Raw genomic sequence first — 13,601 nt, forward strand, 5'->3', positions numbered from 1 at the left:
CTATTTAATAGCTCAACAACAGGAGTTTCTTAGCTTATTTGTCTGTTTATTCCTGTTTGTCTCTAGCTTGTTTCTTGGAAAATAAATGTAATGATATATGCAACTCCCTACCCTCTTCCAATCAGTGGCCCTGATTAACTGAACACATACTATACAGAATCTCAGAGAAGAGCAAGAAGAAACCCTTATTCATGTCTACTGTGTTGCTGATTTTCCTAGTATGCAGTGACTGCTGAATGAAAAATAATTTTGAAATATGGCAAAATTGCCACGGTAAAATATGCCAATTTGGCATAAGGATTTGAGCTAAAGAGGCTCAAAAAAAATAGCACATGTAAGAAGGTCACTCTAATCTCCCCTTTTCTTCCTAAAAACAGAAGATGAGAACTCCCATGGCAAAGAAGGCCTCCCTGAGCAGAAAGACAAAAACATTCTTCCATTGGGAGTCATAAGAATTCTATACAAACACATCTTCTTAAAATAATTTTCATCTTCCTTTAACATCCTTTTACCTAGGAGGTTGCACTATCAGGAAAACCCTTAACATTATTTAAAGCTGTTAGTGAAGGTTTAGGTATACATTCCAGCCAACTGGTTAAACCCTAAGGCAACATATACAGAAAGGACACTCAGTGACCTAAAATTACCTGAGATTCATTAACATTCACTTGCCTGCTGAAATCCTTGCCCAAGGTGGTGGTGATAGGGGCACTAAGGGGCCACTTCCTGAGCATGAGCTCTACCCAGAGGCATGATTGGCCATAAAAGTACACTTCTCTTACCCAAGCAAGGTTCTAGACATTCAACCCTGCTCCAGCTGCTACCAATACCAAAAGTCCTATAAAAAGCCAAGCTACCATGGCTTCCCTGGTGGTGCAAGGGGTTAAGACACAACCTATGAAGTGATCTGCAGCCACTGCAGCATGAGTTCCATCCCACGCCAGGGAGCTACCCACATGGTGCAGCAGACCTCTCCTGACTCACCCGCTGCTCCCCTCAGCAGTGTATTTCAGTCTGCCTGTTCTGTTCCCCACTCTGTCTCTGATGATTTCTCTCATCCCCACACCTCTGGCCTGTACCCCATCTCTTGTATGCATAAATAAATAAGTCTTTAAAAAAAAAAAAAAAACATGCTACCTTTGAAAAGGAGACAATGCCTTGAGAGTTAGGTCTATGTTCCTTGTTTGATTTAAATAATGGAACTCCCATCAACACAAATTCCCAACTTGGTCCAGTCATTTGGCTGATGCATGCTAAGCAATAAACCCTTGAATTCAGGTACACTGCCTGGATATTTTAGCTACTTTTCTAGACTTGTCTCTTTTTGTTCAACCTAGTGTAAAGGTAATATAGTTTCAGCATATTAGGGAGACTTTATTTCCTAATGAGGGCTTCTGTGTCATGTAAAACATAAATAAATGTGTAAGCTTTTCTCCCGTTAATCTACCTCATGACAGTTTAATTTTTTCAGGCCCAGCAGAAAAACCCTCAGAAGGAAGAGGTACAGTTTTGCGCACCCCCCCCTACAATTTCCATCTCCCTCCACCTTCTCTCCAGTGCATTTTGATTCCTACTTAGCTACTGCTTGGGGCCAGAATCATTGGCAACAGCTGCTACTGTGAGCAATTGGAGGCCCCAGCAGCAGATCTGCATAGAAGAGGAGGCAATCAGTTGACACAGGATGCAGCAATCAACAAAATGTACTTTTCCAATTCTGTGTGGGCCTTTTGGCACTGAAGATTATTTCATGGTACCAGACTGACTAGAGGAATACAGTGATATAAAAGGGAATTGTCAACATGTGTTTTCACATAAAAATGAAAAGTGCTCGTGACCCCTTAAATAAATATTCAGGCTTTGTGCTATTGCAGTGTTTGACATTCTTCCTTTGAAATGTTTTCCTCCATTTTCCTTAGGGAGACTCTTTTCTCCTGCATGTTTCTCCTTTGTCTGCATTCATTTCATCTAGCAATTGCTAGTTTTCTCTGGAGTTCCACTCTAGACCCTGTTTATTTTTTTTTTAAGATTTATTTATTTATGCATACAAGAGCTGGGGTACAGGCCAGAGATGCAGGGGGTGAGAAGATTCACAAGAGACAGAGCAGGGAACAGAACAGGCAGACTGACTGAAATACACTGCTGAGGGGGGCCTCCCCAGTGGCGCAGCGGTTGAGCGCTGGGTTGCGAAGCTGCCTGCAGCCTCTGCAGCGCTGGTTCGATCCCCGGCTGCTCCCCGGCCACCGGAAGAGGGTCCTTCTGCCTGCTCTGCTCCCCGCTCTGGCCCTGGTGAATTCTCTCACCCTCCCGCGCTTCTGACTGTACCCAGTGCATGTACAAACAAACAAACAAATAAATAAATAAATATACATGCCTCTTTAAAAAAAAAAAATACACTGCTGAGGGGAGCAGCGGGCGAGACAGAAGGAGTCTGCTTCACCATGTGGGTTTCTCTCTGGCCAGCCGTGGATCGAACTAGTGCTGCAGTGGCTGTGGATTGCTCATAGTGTAGTGCTTAACCCCTTGTGCCACCAGGGAAGCCCTCTAGACCCTGTTTAGACCCTGTTTAAATAAAGGAGATAAAGTGCTTGACATGGTATCTACAGACCATAAAGAACATCTGGCTTCCTTTTCTTCTTTCAGGGTCTCCCTCTCAGTTCTTGGGAAATTCATTCAACAACAACTTTCAGCCATCTCCAGTAGGAGCCTGAAAATCTGTCTCCAGTCTGAAAAGCTCTACAAGGCCCAGGTCAATATAGACTAGTGCCTTTTATCACTTTCTCACACTCTCCTCTCCAATAAAATCCTCCTAATTCAAAGTATATGGTCAAATTTTTTGTGTGTGTAGCATTAGTGATGCCAGTTTGTCATGAATTTATAAGGCCAAGATGGGAGGTCAAGAGGATGGTTAGTAAGCTATTTTGTCAGAAGAAAGATTTTGAAGGCATTGTGTTGGTTGTAAAGATGGAGTTGGGGGTAAAGGGTAGGGAAGGAGATAGGATATACACTCAAAAAAAATATATAGGAGGTGAGTGAATTCTAAGTTGGGTATCAGGTTTCTGGCTCAAGTGACTGGGTAAAAAGTAAGACATGTCAATGAGATAGTTCTAGAGTGTTAGAGAAGGTTGTTGAGAGGATGTGGCCATTGGTTGAGTTGACCCTTAACTTGGACCTGGGCAATGGGAGACTCATTACATTCCTACCTTACACCCCCATTTGCACACTGGGAACTGTTGTAGGGAAGCAGCTTTGAGAGAGCAATATGTTGTTGAGACCTCTGGACAATCTATATGACTGAACCAACTTAAAACCTCTTTTTATCTGTACTTTTTTACTCTTGAGAACTGATACAGAGATATTTTCATCTTGTGACCACCCAAGACAAGCCTTCCGCATATGTTCCCTAACTTTTAAAACTGCTGCCTATTAATATGGAGTGGCCTGACTCTCTTCTACCTCTCCTTGCTCTCCAAGTACTGAACCACATTTCAGATTTCATTTGGGGAACTCTCAAGGGCATTGTTCAGTCAGGTTTAATTTTAAGAAACCCATAAGGCAGCCAAGTGGAGGTGTCCTGTAAATGGCTGGATATACAGGCCAAGACGCGGGGGAAAGACCAGAATAAAAATGCACAGTATGTTTTTCTAAGTAGTGAATCAGAGGAGAATGAGAAACCTGGACCTCTGATAACAGTTCCTCACTTAGTTCTTGAACTGGGCTTGAGATATTGTTTAAAAACTTCTGGAACCTAACCAGGTGTCACTTGGAGAGTAAACAGAGGAAGAGGAGGGGTTGCAGAGTTTGTTGGCAAAGTGATGAGACAATCTTGGCATTACTTTAAAAATGTAAACAATTAAACAAGTCATACCTAGGAAGTGATGGATAGGAAGGACAGAAGTTGTATGTTAGAGCTCCTTAATGGGGCATGTCTCTCAGATACCAGCACACTTTCTTTCTCTTCTTGGCACAGGTCTACAAGTTCCTCTAGGGACTCAAGAGGTTTGGCATCTCCGCATGAGTTCTTTATGACTCAGAGAAAGGTGCATTATTCAGAGAAAGAGCCAATAGCAAAAAGGCAAATGATTAACAACTTACTTCTTTTTTTCCCATTCAGGATAATTTCTACAAGTTTGCAATTCTTGAAAAGCCATATTTTATAAAAACACAAGAATCTCCTATTTATAGCACTCAAGATTATAAAATGGTACCTTGTACAAGTTGAACTAACTCTCCTCCAAACTGGAGAATAAATAGATTTTTCCCCTCATCACTGACCATTGTGTGAGGAATAGTCCCATGATTGCGATAGAATGGAAACCATCATTTTTTTTTTTTTTAATACAAGTGCAATAAGACTATTAGGTCAAAATCTTTGCAAATTTTTGCTAGCAATTTTAGTGAGGAGATCAGAGAAAAATAATGCAAAAAGAAAATGAAAATGAAACTTGTATAAATCAGTGAAGTTGATGGGGGAATGATGAGCACGGATTCCCTCCTCATTCACCTTCAAGGACAAGGGGTCTCTGGGTCTAGTCCACTCCGATCACTGGTAAGTCAATCTGTTGTTACAGATCAATTTTTCTAGTTATTTTTCTTGACACATCTTTGTGTCACAGCACCATTGTTGACATGTTTTCTTCTGCCTGAAATGCCACCCTTCTGACCTGATAAAATCCATGTCACCATTTAAACCCTCACTCAAATTTCTTTTCATTGAAACTTTCCATGACTTCGTTGCTCTTGCATGCTTCACCACTACTTTCTCGACAGCTGTAGTAATTCATCAAATGTCTTATAAATTTTAAGAAATGTATGATTAATGAATACATTTCAGTCTTTCTTCAATCTGTCATCAGCTTGCTACTACAACTGTAATCTTTACTGTACTATACATTGACATATGTTTATACCTGTCTCCCTTCCTAAACATGTTAGCGCCATGAGAACAAGAGGAAAAATGTCCCCACTTTCTTTTCTTATATTCGGCGTCAGCACCTAATATCTACTGTGGAGGTTCTGATAAAATGTCTTCTCAAATAGGTTTATTACATAACATTTTAAATTAGGAAATTTTTGCCTTTTGTATGAGCAAATTACTTATTTAATAATTTCTCTTGATTGGTTAATTGTATATCCCTTACTTCATACCCTGGGGAAAGAATCCCTGGTCTTCCGAGCCCACATAAGAAGCAATTGAACTTGATGAATATTGAGAAAGAACGCTAATTAATTAAGCATACAATTCTTTGTCTCAATTCGAAAATGGACCAAAAATACTCCTTGAAATTTCTTTCTGCTGTATATTTTTTTTGTTTGATGAAAAATAGTAAAAAATTCAGTTTAAATGGTTCCTATTTATTTACTTAATTTTATTAGTTTCTTTTAATACACCAGGTATGACATATAGTGTTTCTTGTTGTGACTGTTAGGGCATGTGAAGTCAAATAAGATTACTTCTACCCCCTAGATATGTAAAAAAAAGCACCAAAAGGCAAATGAATCAAGTGATAAACATAGGTACTGCAGTGCTGTGAAAGGATAAAATAGGAAAAAATAGCTCAACTGAGAGAACAGAATGTATTTCATGGAGCACATGGACATTTAGAGGCTATTTACCAAATAGGCCCTGATTTTTGATCCATTTCTAACCACTATTGACTCACTTTGGATTCTCCAAGATTTCATTTTTTCCCTTCCAGCAGTAACTAGTTTCCCTGTGTTAAATCCATTTCATCATTTCATAGACTAATGTAACTTTGCACATCATTTTAACGTCTTACTTGTTTAACTACTATGAAGTTCGGTACTAAGCACTACTTGGAAGAATGTATAGAACTTGCATTAAGTTAAGAGCAATGGTATTACTCTAGCATCTCTGAATTCAAGATCCTTGTGATAGCTGCTTGGAGAAGAATCTCAAAAAGTCATATTACAGACTTGACTCACCTGTTTTGTGAACAATGCCAGTTTTCCTGTGAATTGCTTAAGATGCTAGGAAAACTAATTGCTTTGAGATAACTCAGTCCCACCAGAAGTAAATGTTATATAGCATCAATATAGAATAAAAATTAGCTATAAGTAAGCAGCCATTCCCTTGTCGATCTTAGTTGAGGTATTAATAGACCCATCTCTTTTCTAGACTACATAAAATTGCTGCTCTACAAAAAAAGTATTAAAAATGGATTTCTCTATACTAATATTGAAAGCAACTAATACAATCATTATTTTGTATTTATGAGTTACCAGTAAATGTTTTAACATGTCTCCAAATCCTTACAAATTCTTCCCTACATCCCTGACATCTCCCATGTCTCACAATGTAACTTAAAATCCTTTCTCCTATAATCATGGATATAGGAACTCTCATTCTAGGAATAGAATGTTTATTCTTTGAATAAAATCTAAAAATTTATCAGTAATAAATTTAGTGATGAAATGTAATCACTAAATAAAGTACAGCCTACAAACTTGAAAGAATGGTGGAGTAGGTGGAGAATAGTAAAAATATGCTTTGCTCTTGAAGAGTACTCAAATATAGAGTCTTTCCCTAAACCTCTGAAATTTAAAAAAAATTCTATGTACATAAGGCATTTATGCTAAGGAAAGAAAAACTAAAGAGGCAATACCCAAGCAATATAAAGCACACAACAATTATTAAAGTATCTGCTTCTCATTAGAGGCAATGTTGATTAATGGAACTGTAATTTCAATCTCACTAATAATTCTGTATTATTGCACAATATATGTTAAAGTCTCTGTCTTAAGTTTCTTAAACAAATCATGTATGCAGTGTTTATTAACATTCAAAGAATGTAAGACTTTGTATGTTTTTATGAGTATAATTAATTTGTTGTGACTAATTAAATTCAGATTGTTTCACTTTACAACACTGTAATTTTTTGTTTCCAATTGTTATATACATTATTTAATCCACTTTATAAAGTTGAACAACTTGAGGTAGAAAGGGGGAAAAGATACAGCTTATGATTTATCTATAATACTTTAAACCAGCTCATATACTAATATTTTACCTCTCTGGTGGCATCTAAGTTAGCTGGGGAAGAAGACAGTGAAACAAGTATTATCTGTTTTTCCTTTTTGCTTTTTCATGGACCAGAAAAAATTGGTAAATGTACAGGATATCATATGGGTTCCATAGAGAGAGCAAGCAGATGTGGTCTTACCATGGCTAAGAAAGTTTCTTGATGGCTTTTATTGGCCTTGATAAGACCAATCACTGAGATAAGGATGTCTGTGTCTGATGACAACAGCCAACATTAATTGAATGCTAACTCTTTGTAGACATTGTGCTATGCAATGTGCATGTATTCTTAGTCTCATTTTCATTTCATTTTACATATGAGGAAAAGGAGACCTTACAGAGAAGTCATGTTACCTCTATACTGTAATAAAGTGTTACATTCTTTAAAAGTTTTGAGAAACATTGTATACATTATTTATGTTTTAGAAAATTGAGGCAGTAAATTCTTCCTGCATGAAGAATCCAAGGTCTAGAAATTTAGCTATGTGGTATACATCCAGGATGCCACATGGCATCACTGTTCACTAACCAAATTAAGCTAATTATCCACCTTTACATCATATTGTATTCAATTATCTAAAGTTGTCTAAAGATAATATCAATGACAGTGGTGGAGCAGGTTTATGAACATAATTTTCATTAACTTTGCCTTGCTCACTTCCAGCTATTTGTTCTTCCTTTTCAAATGGTGTGATAGCAGCAGCTACTTCCACTTCCCTAGTGAAGATAAGGAAAGGCAGTAGTTCTAATTTATTGTCTTTGAAAAAGCAAGAAAAAGAAAAGTGGGTCAATTTTAGACCCCTGGTAATTTTAACCCCTTAATATAAAGAAAATATGATGCAATTTGTATCCTAATATTCCCAATTTTCATGCCATCTCACCTAGATTACATTTTTCTAAGAAAACACTAACATTAAAAACTCAATATTAGAGAAAAAGAGAATATACAGAAAAAGAAATATAGGATAGGACCCAGTAGTTATGACCTTTCATATTCCTCCAGTTATAAGAATTTATTACTGAGAAAGACAAAAAAATTCTATTATCTATTAATCATTATTCTTATTATAAACTAGATAAGGTTGTGAGTTTCTGCAAATGATCTGAATTGAGGCCAATAAATATTATTTTTAAAAGTAAATCTGAGGATGAATTAAAATATCCAATATTTCCCAGCTAGCCTAAAGTTGAACAAAGGAAAGTAAATTTTAAAGGGCTCAATCTACTGTTCAATCCATTTTTTTAAAGTTTCAGGACAAATCATGACCTAGAAAACCAGAATCAACTTGTGAATTTAGTTGAAAGTAGAGAAAATGAGCACCCCTCTTAATTCTTATTATTTTCCATATTCATATCAAATCAACATCTTGAGATAGTGTAGAATGGGAACTAAAAATTCATTAAATTATTATTTCAACATAATCTTCTCAACATAAATTTTCTCATATTGTAGATGAAAATGTTATATATGATTTGATCTTTTGCCTCCTTACATGCTGAAAAAATAACTTGATTGCATGTGTGTAAAAAGCTGATATGTTGCAAGGACAATATGAAGAACAAAAAGAAAGGGCATGGCTAAGTGGTCCAGGCTCTCTCTGTATCTGTATAGATTCTAATCCCAGATGAGACATCCCAACATGAACCCAACATTTTCTCTAATGTAATAGCTCTCAGAATTACAGCTCTTTTTGTCTGCATGTTCTCTTATGTCAAGGTGAAGATGTATATGAAGTCACCCATAAGTGAGCAAAGTCAAATATAGTTTATTCCCTTTTCCAGAAGGTTACCAAATGCTCTCCCAAACAGGATGAAGAAAATGAAAGTTAATATGTACATTTTGATTTTTAGAACATAGATAAATCATTTTATTTGTAAATGATGGATTGTAACTACAGGAGTGTTCGTTACTATAAGTAAGAAATAGCTACATTACAGAGAAATGTCCTAGTTCAGAAATACATGGTATCAGTTGGTTAGACCTGCCTGGGACTCCAGGGATCATAAACTGTCCATCTTAATTTTATGGATGAGTCAATAAGAGAGACTGGGAAAGTGAAAGAAAATGGATAGGGCCTGAAATTGACCAGTGGGGACTAAAATGACAATTTCTTGACCACAAAGTGGTACATCTTTCATTGCCTTACCTGCTGTAACCCACTTCCTCAGGAACACTGTCCTTGTAAGATCATTATTAGAACTCTTGAAAACTTCTTTGTTCCTTGGATGAGTGAACATATTTTAAGTGCTATTGCCACATGCAGAGCAATGAAACTGCTATGATATTCTGTGTGTGTGTAGATGTGTGTATAAATAAAATAATTGTAATCAAATCAATATGCTAATGATATAGAACTAAAAAGACAACTCAGTGCCACAGAATAGAGAATCCAAAAATAGATCTCAATATATATGGTAATTTAATAGATGATGAAGATGACATCTTTATTGAGGGGAAAAGATAGATTATAGTACAGCCAAAGGTGTGTGTGTGTGTATAGATATATAGATAGATATATATATATTACATAGTATAGCCGACCGTATATATGTGTCATTCCCTATACCTGTTAGGTTTGTTTTCAGCCTTAAGTAACAAAAAAATCTTGTGCTAGAGTAACTTAATCACGTGGAGGGTTGTTTTTTCACATAAATCTAGTGGAGTGTAATTCCATTGTGCCAGCTGCTCAAGGACACAATCTCTTTTCTGTCTAGTTCTGTTCGCCTATCTTCAGTATGTTTTTTCTCCTCATTGCAAGATGACTGAAGAAACTGAGGTATATTTGTTTTTAGACAGAAAGAAGGAGACAAGTGTATAGGGAGAAGGAGTTTCATGAATTTTTTTGGTTTGTTTTTGAAAGACTTTTTTTTTTGGTCAGAAAAGTATGCCTCCCCCTAAAGACTTTTGCAGATAAGCCCATCCAGAGTCAACAGGTCCCCAAAATTCAAAACAATGTGAGATATCAAGTATTATTTGCTTCAAGTTCTGGTGACAGAAAATGCCATGAAAGCAGAATTTGGGGCATTTTTGTAGAGTAAATCAACTCATATAATCTGCTAAATAAAAAAAAACTTAAGATACATAAGGAATAAAATATAAATGAACAGAAAAGTTTGTTTAAAAAATTAAGGAGAATAGGGTCTCCCCGGTGGTGCAGCGGTTGAGCGCTGGGTTGTGAAGCTGCCTGCAACCTCCAGCACCGGTTCGATCCCCAGCCACCGGGCGAGGGTCCCACATGGCCCGCAGACCTCTCCAGCCGCCGTGCCCGCTGCTCCCCTCAGCAGTGTACTTTGGTCCTTCTTCCTGCTCTGCTCCCCGCTCTGGCTCTGGTGAATTCTCTCACCCTCCCGCGCTTCTGACTGTACCCAGTGCTTGTTTAAATAAATAAATAAATCTTTACAAAAAAAATTTAAGGAGAATACATATCCATCAAGGGGTGGAGGAGACATTCTTAACCTAGACTGGAAAATTATAGATAATAACAGAAATACTTATTTAATAACATTCTAATAAAAAATTATACAGTAAACAAGTAAACCTTAAGAAGATACCTGTTAAGTATTTGGCCAACAAACACTCTCTAACACACATCCACACACATCCACGTGTACACACACACACACACACACACACACTCAACACAGATTCCTTTCAAATTTAAGAGATGAAAAGACCAAAAGAATAAAGACAAAAGTTATTGTTGGGGAATTCATAGTAAATTAAAGAGCAAAATATCATATAAAAAAATACTCAGCTTTCCTAGTTGTCAGCACAATGTAAATTAGATTAACAATAAAACATCATTTTATATTTATTGGACCCATAAACCTTTTCTAAAAAGAGAGAGAGATCTTTTGTGGTGAAGTCGAGCAGAAGTATGTGCTTTTCCCTGGGGTGGAAATGTCAAACTTTATATCCTTTTCAGGAAGCAATCTGGCAGTATCTTTTAAATTCTAAAATGAATACACTCTTGACCTTAGAAATATTCCTGGGAACCTACCTCATAAAATAAAAGCACCAGTACATAAGGATGTAACTATAAGAATATTAATTGCAACATTATTTATAGTGGCAAAATATTGGAGGAAAATTTTAGTATCAATCAAAAGGAAAGTTGTTGACAAAATTGTGATATATTCACATTCTGGAAAAATATTTTGGCCACTATCAAAAAATATTAAAATTTTACCAAGTGATTTGAAAAGTTTTCATGACTTTTTGTGGTATGAGAGTGGAAGTACAGAATAATGCATGCATGATCATCCCATTTTGGATAATAAATATATGTACACTCAAAGATGATAGGTATTTGCGTGCGTGCATGCATGTTTGTATATAATTACATAAATATAGAGGAAATATGTAAGAAAATATGTTAGCTTGTTAACATATGACTGGGTATAAGGACCATCTATATGGAGGGTAGGAGATGTGGTAAAACAAAAAGAAAAAATACAGTTCTTAGCAACAATGTAATAGATACAATCATGGGCCTTCCTGGTGGTGCAAGGGGTTAAGCGCCACAATATGAAGAAATCCGAAGCCTCTGTAGCAGGAGTTCGATCCCCGGCCCACCAGGGAGCAAGACACATGGCAAAGCAGACCTCTCCTGTCTCGCCCGCTGCTCCTCTCAGCAGCGTATTTCAGTCCGTCTGCCTGTTCTGTTCCCCACTCTGTCTCTGATGAATCCTCTCACCCCCCACCCCACCAAGCCTCTGGCCTGTACCCCAGTTCTTGTATGAATAAATAATCCTTTAAAAAAAGAGAGATTACTTTTAGAAACATGCTATAAGCATTTGAAAGTGAAATTTCCTGATATTAAAGACTTGCTTCAAAATTATAGAAAAGGGAAGAATTGTTTGAGTACAAATGAGACAATATAAAAATTGCTTATACTTTAAGCTGAACAAAGAGTATTTGGGAGTTCAACATATTATTTTCTTTTTTGTAAATAGTTGAAATTCTCCAAATTATCTTTTTGGTTAAATCACCTCTTGATTCTCTCTTACATCTCCAGCAAATGTCCATATATCTCATTTACAGCATAAGAAATCATTGACTAAGTTATTCAGACTAGTATTAGCATTTCTTTCCCTTCAATCTCTTTCAAACTACCACCATCCCACTTTTTCACTCTTGCTACCACACTTCAACTACACTTTTCAACCTTAGCAAAGACTGGCATATAATTAATATCAGTGGTGCTTTTTAGTCCTTTTAAGTTTATATTTTGCCTCATTTATTCCTGTTATTCATTCATTTTTATAATAAAACTCATCCCTGTCTGATTGCTTATTGTATTTTTCCTCTAAGAGACTACAAATCATCTAACAGCAGAAATCTTCTCCGTCCTATTCATTTCGGTTTTCTGAGCACCTCACAGTCCCTAGTTCAGAATATTATCTTAAAACATTTATTAAATGAATTGTTAGCCTCACTGTTTGTTGGATGAATGGCTTTTCCTCTGTGCATGTTTTGTTCTTTGTTCCAGTATCCATAGAAAATTATCTTTGCTTGCACCCAAAATTCCTGACTCAAATCCAGCACAAGCTTTAAAGTGCACAAATTTATTTAAAGAATAAATTAGGGCAGTGTTCTAAATTCCAAGCACACAATCTACATTAGTGGATTAGTGGAGTCAATTTATAATTTACAATTAATTAAATACAATAGAAAATATCAATACATGTTATCTTGTAATATATAAGCATTTATTGTAATGTTTAAAAATAAATATATGATTATTATATGTACCTATATGTATTTGCTTATATCTGCATGTATTATACACAGGGTTAAGATGCAAAATGTATCTTTATTTTCTGCAAGTCTCAAAGCAAAGAATGTAAAAGGCCTCCACTAAGATTCAAGCAACCAGAGTCAATAAAATAAGAATGATTTTTTTAGCCAGAGAATTTACTCTCAGTGATTGCAAATAGCCCATGAAGAAGCAGTCAGTTCCTCTGGATATGGATTTTAATAAAAGCAATAGTTTTTATAGTAAACTGGTAGATGTAGGTGGCATTACCATTTAAAATCCACCAAGGAAGATTTGACATGCAATTTCCCTAAAAGCACCTTGACTTTAAAGAGATGCATCTCCTACATAAAGTCAAAGTAACTATAGAGGAGAAACCATTTGCTAGACTATATCAAATCGCCAATGAGGATTTCTTTCTTGGATATATTTTCAGATCCTTTCCAAGAAGCAATTTCCATATTGCATTGCTAAGCTTTTCAAAAGTATGTCAAGTTTGTCTACCCCATTTTCTACCATAGCCCAGCCTCATATCTTCCTGCTTACTAAATCATAATTCAGTGGTTATTTCTACCTTCCCAAGCCCCATGTGAATATACAGACCAATTGATCCATTACATTTTCTCTTCCAGAACCATGATCCTTTGTTACTCTGACTTTCAATTCTAACAGTATTCTTTCACTCTCCTTTAGTTATACAGGATTTGAGACACCCACCCCTCCAGTATCCCATATATAGATGAGTGACATTGAAGGACAGCGGGATAAAAGGAACACAAAATTAAATTCCTTGGCCACAGTAA

General features: G+C 36.4%; 1 pseudogene; it reads left to right on the forward strand.

The window, feature by feature from the left end:
* Window positions 1-4,471: 4,471 nt before the first annotated feature.
* Window positions 4,472-13,601, forward strand: part of LOC119251431 (guanine nucleotide exchange factor for Rab-3A-like) — a 34,630-nt pseudogene continuing 25,500 nt past the window's right edge.

This window comes from Talpa occidentalis, unplaced genomic scaffold, assembly GCF_014898055.3.
Source record: "Talpa occidentalis isolate TD23 unplaced genomic scaffold, MPIMG_talOcc4v2.1 talOcc4.2, whole genome shotgun sequence".
Classification (NCBI taxonomy): Eukaryota; Metazoa; Chordata; class Mammalia; order Eulipotyphla; family Talpidae; genus Talpa; species Talpa occidentalis.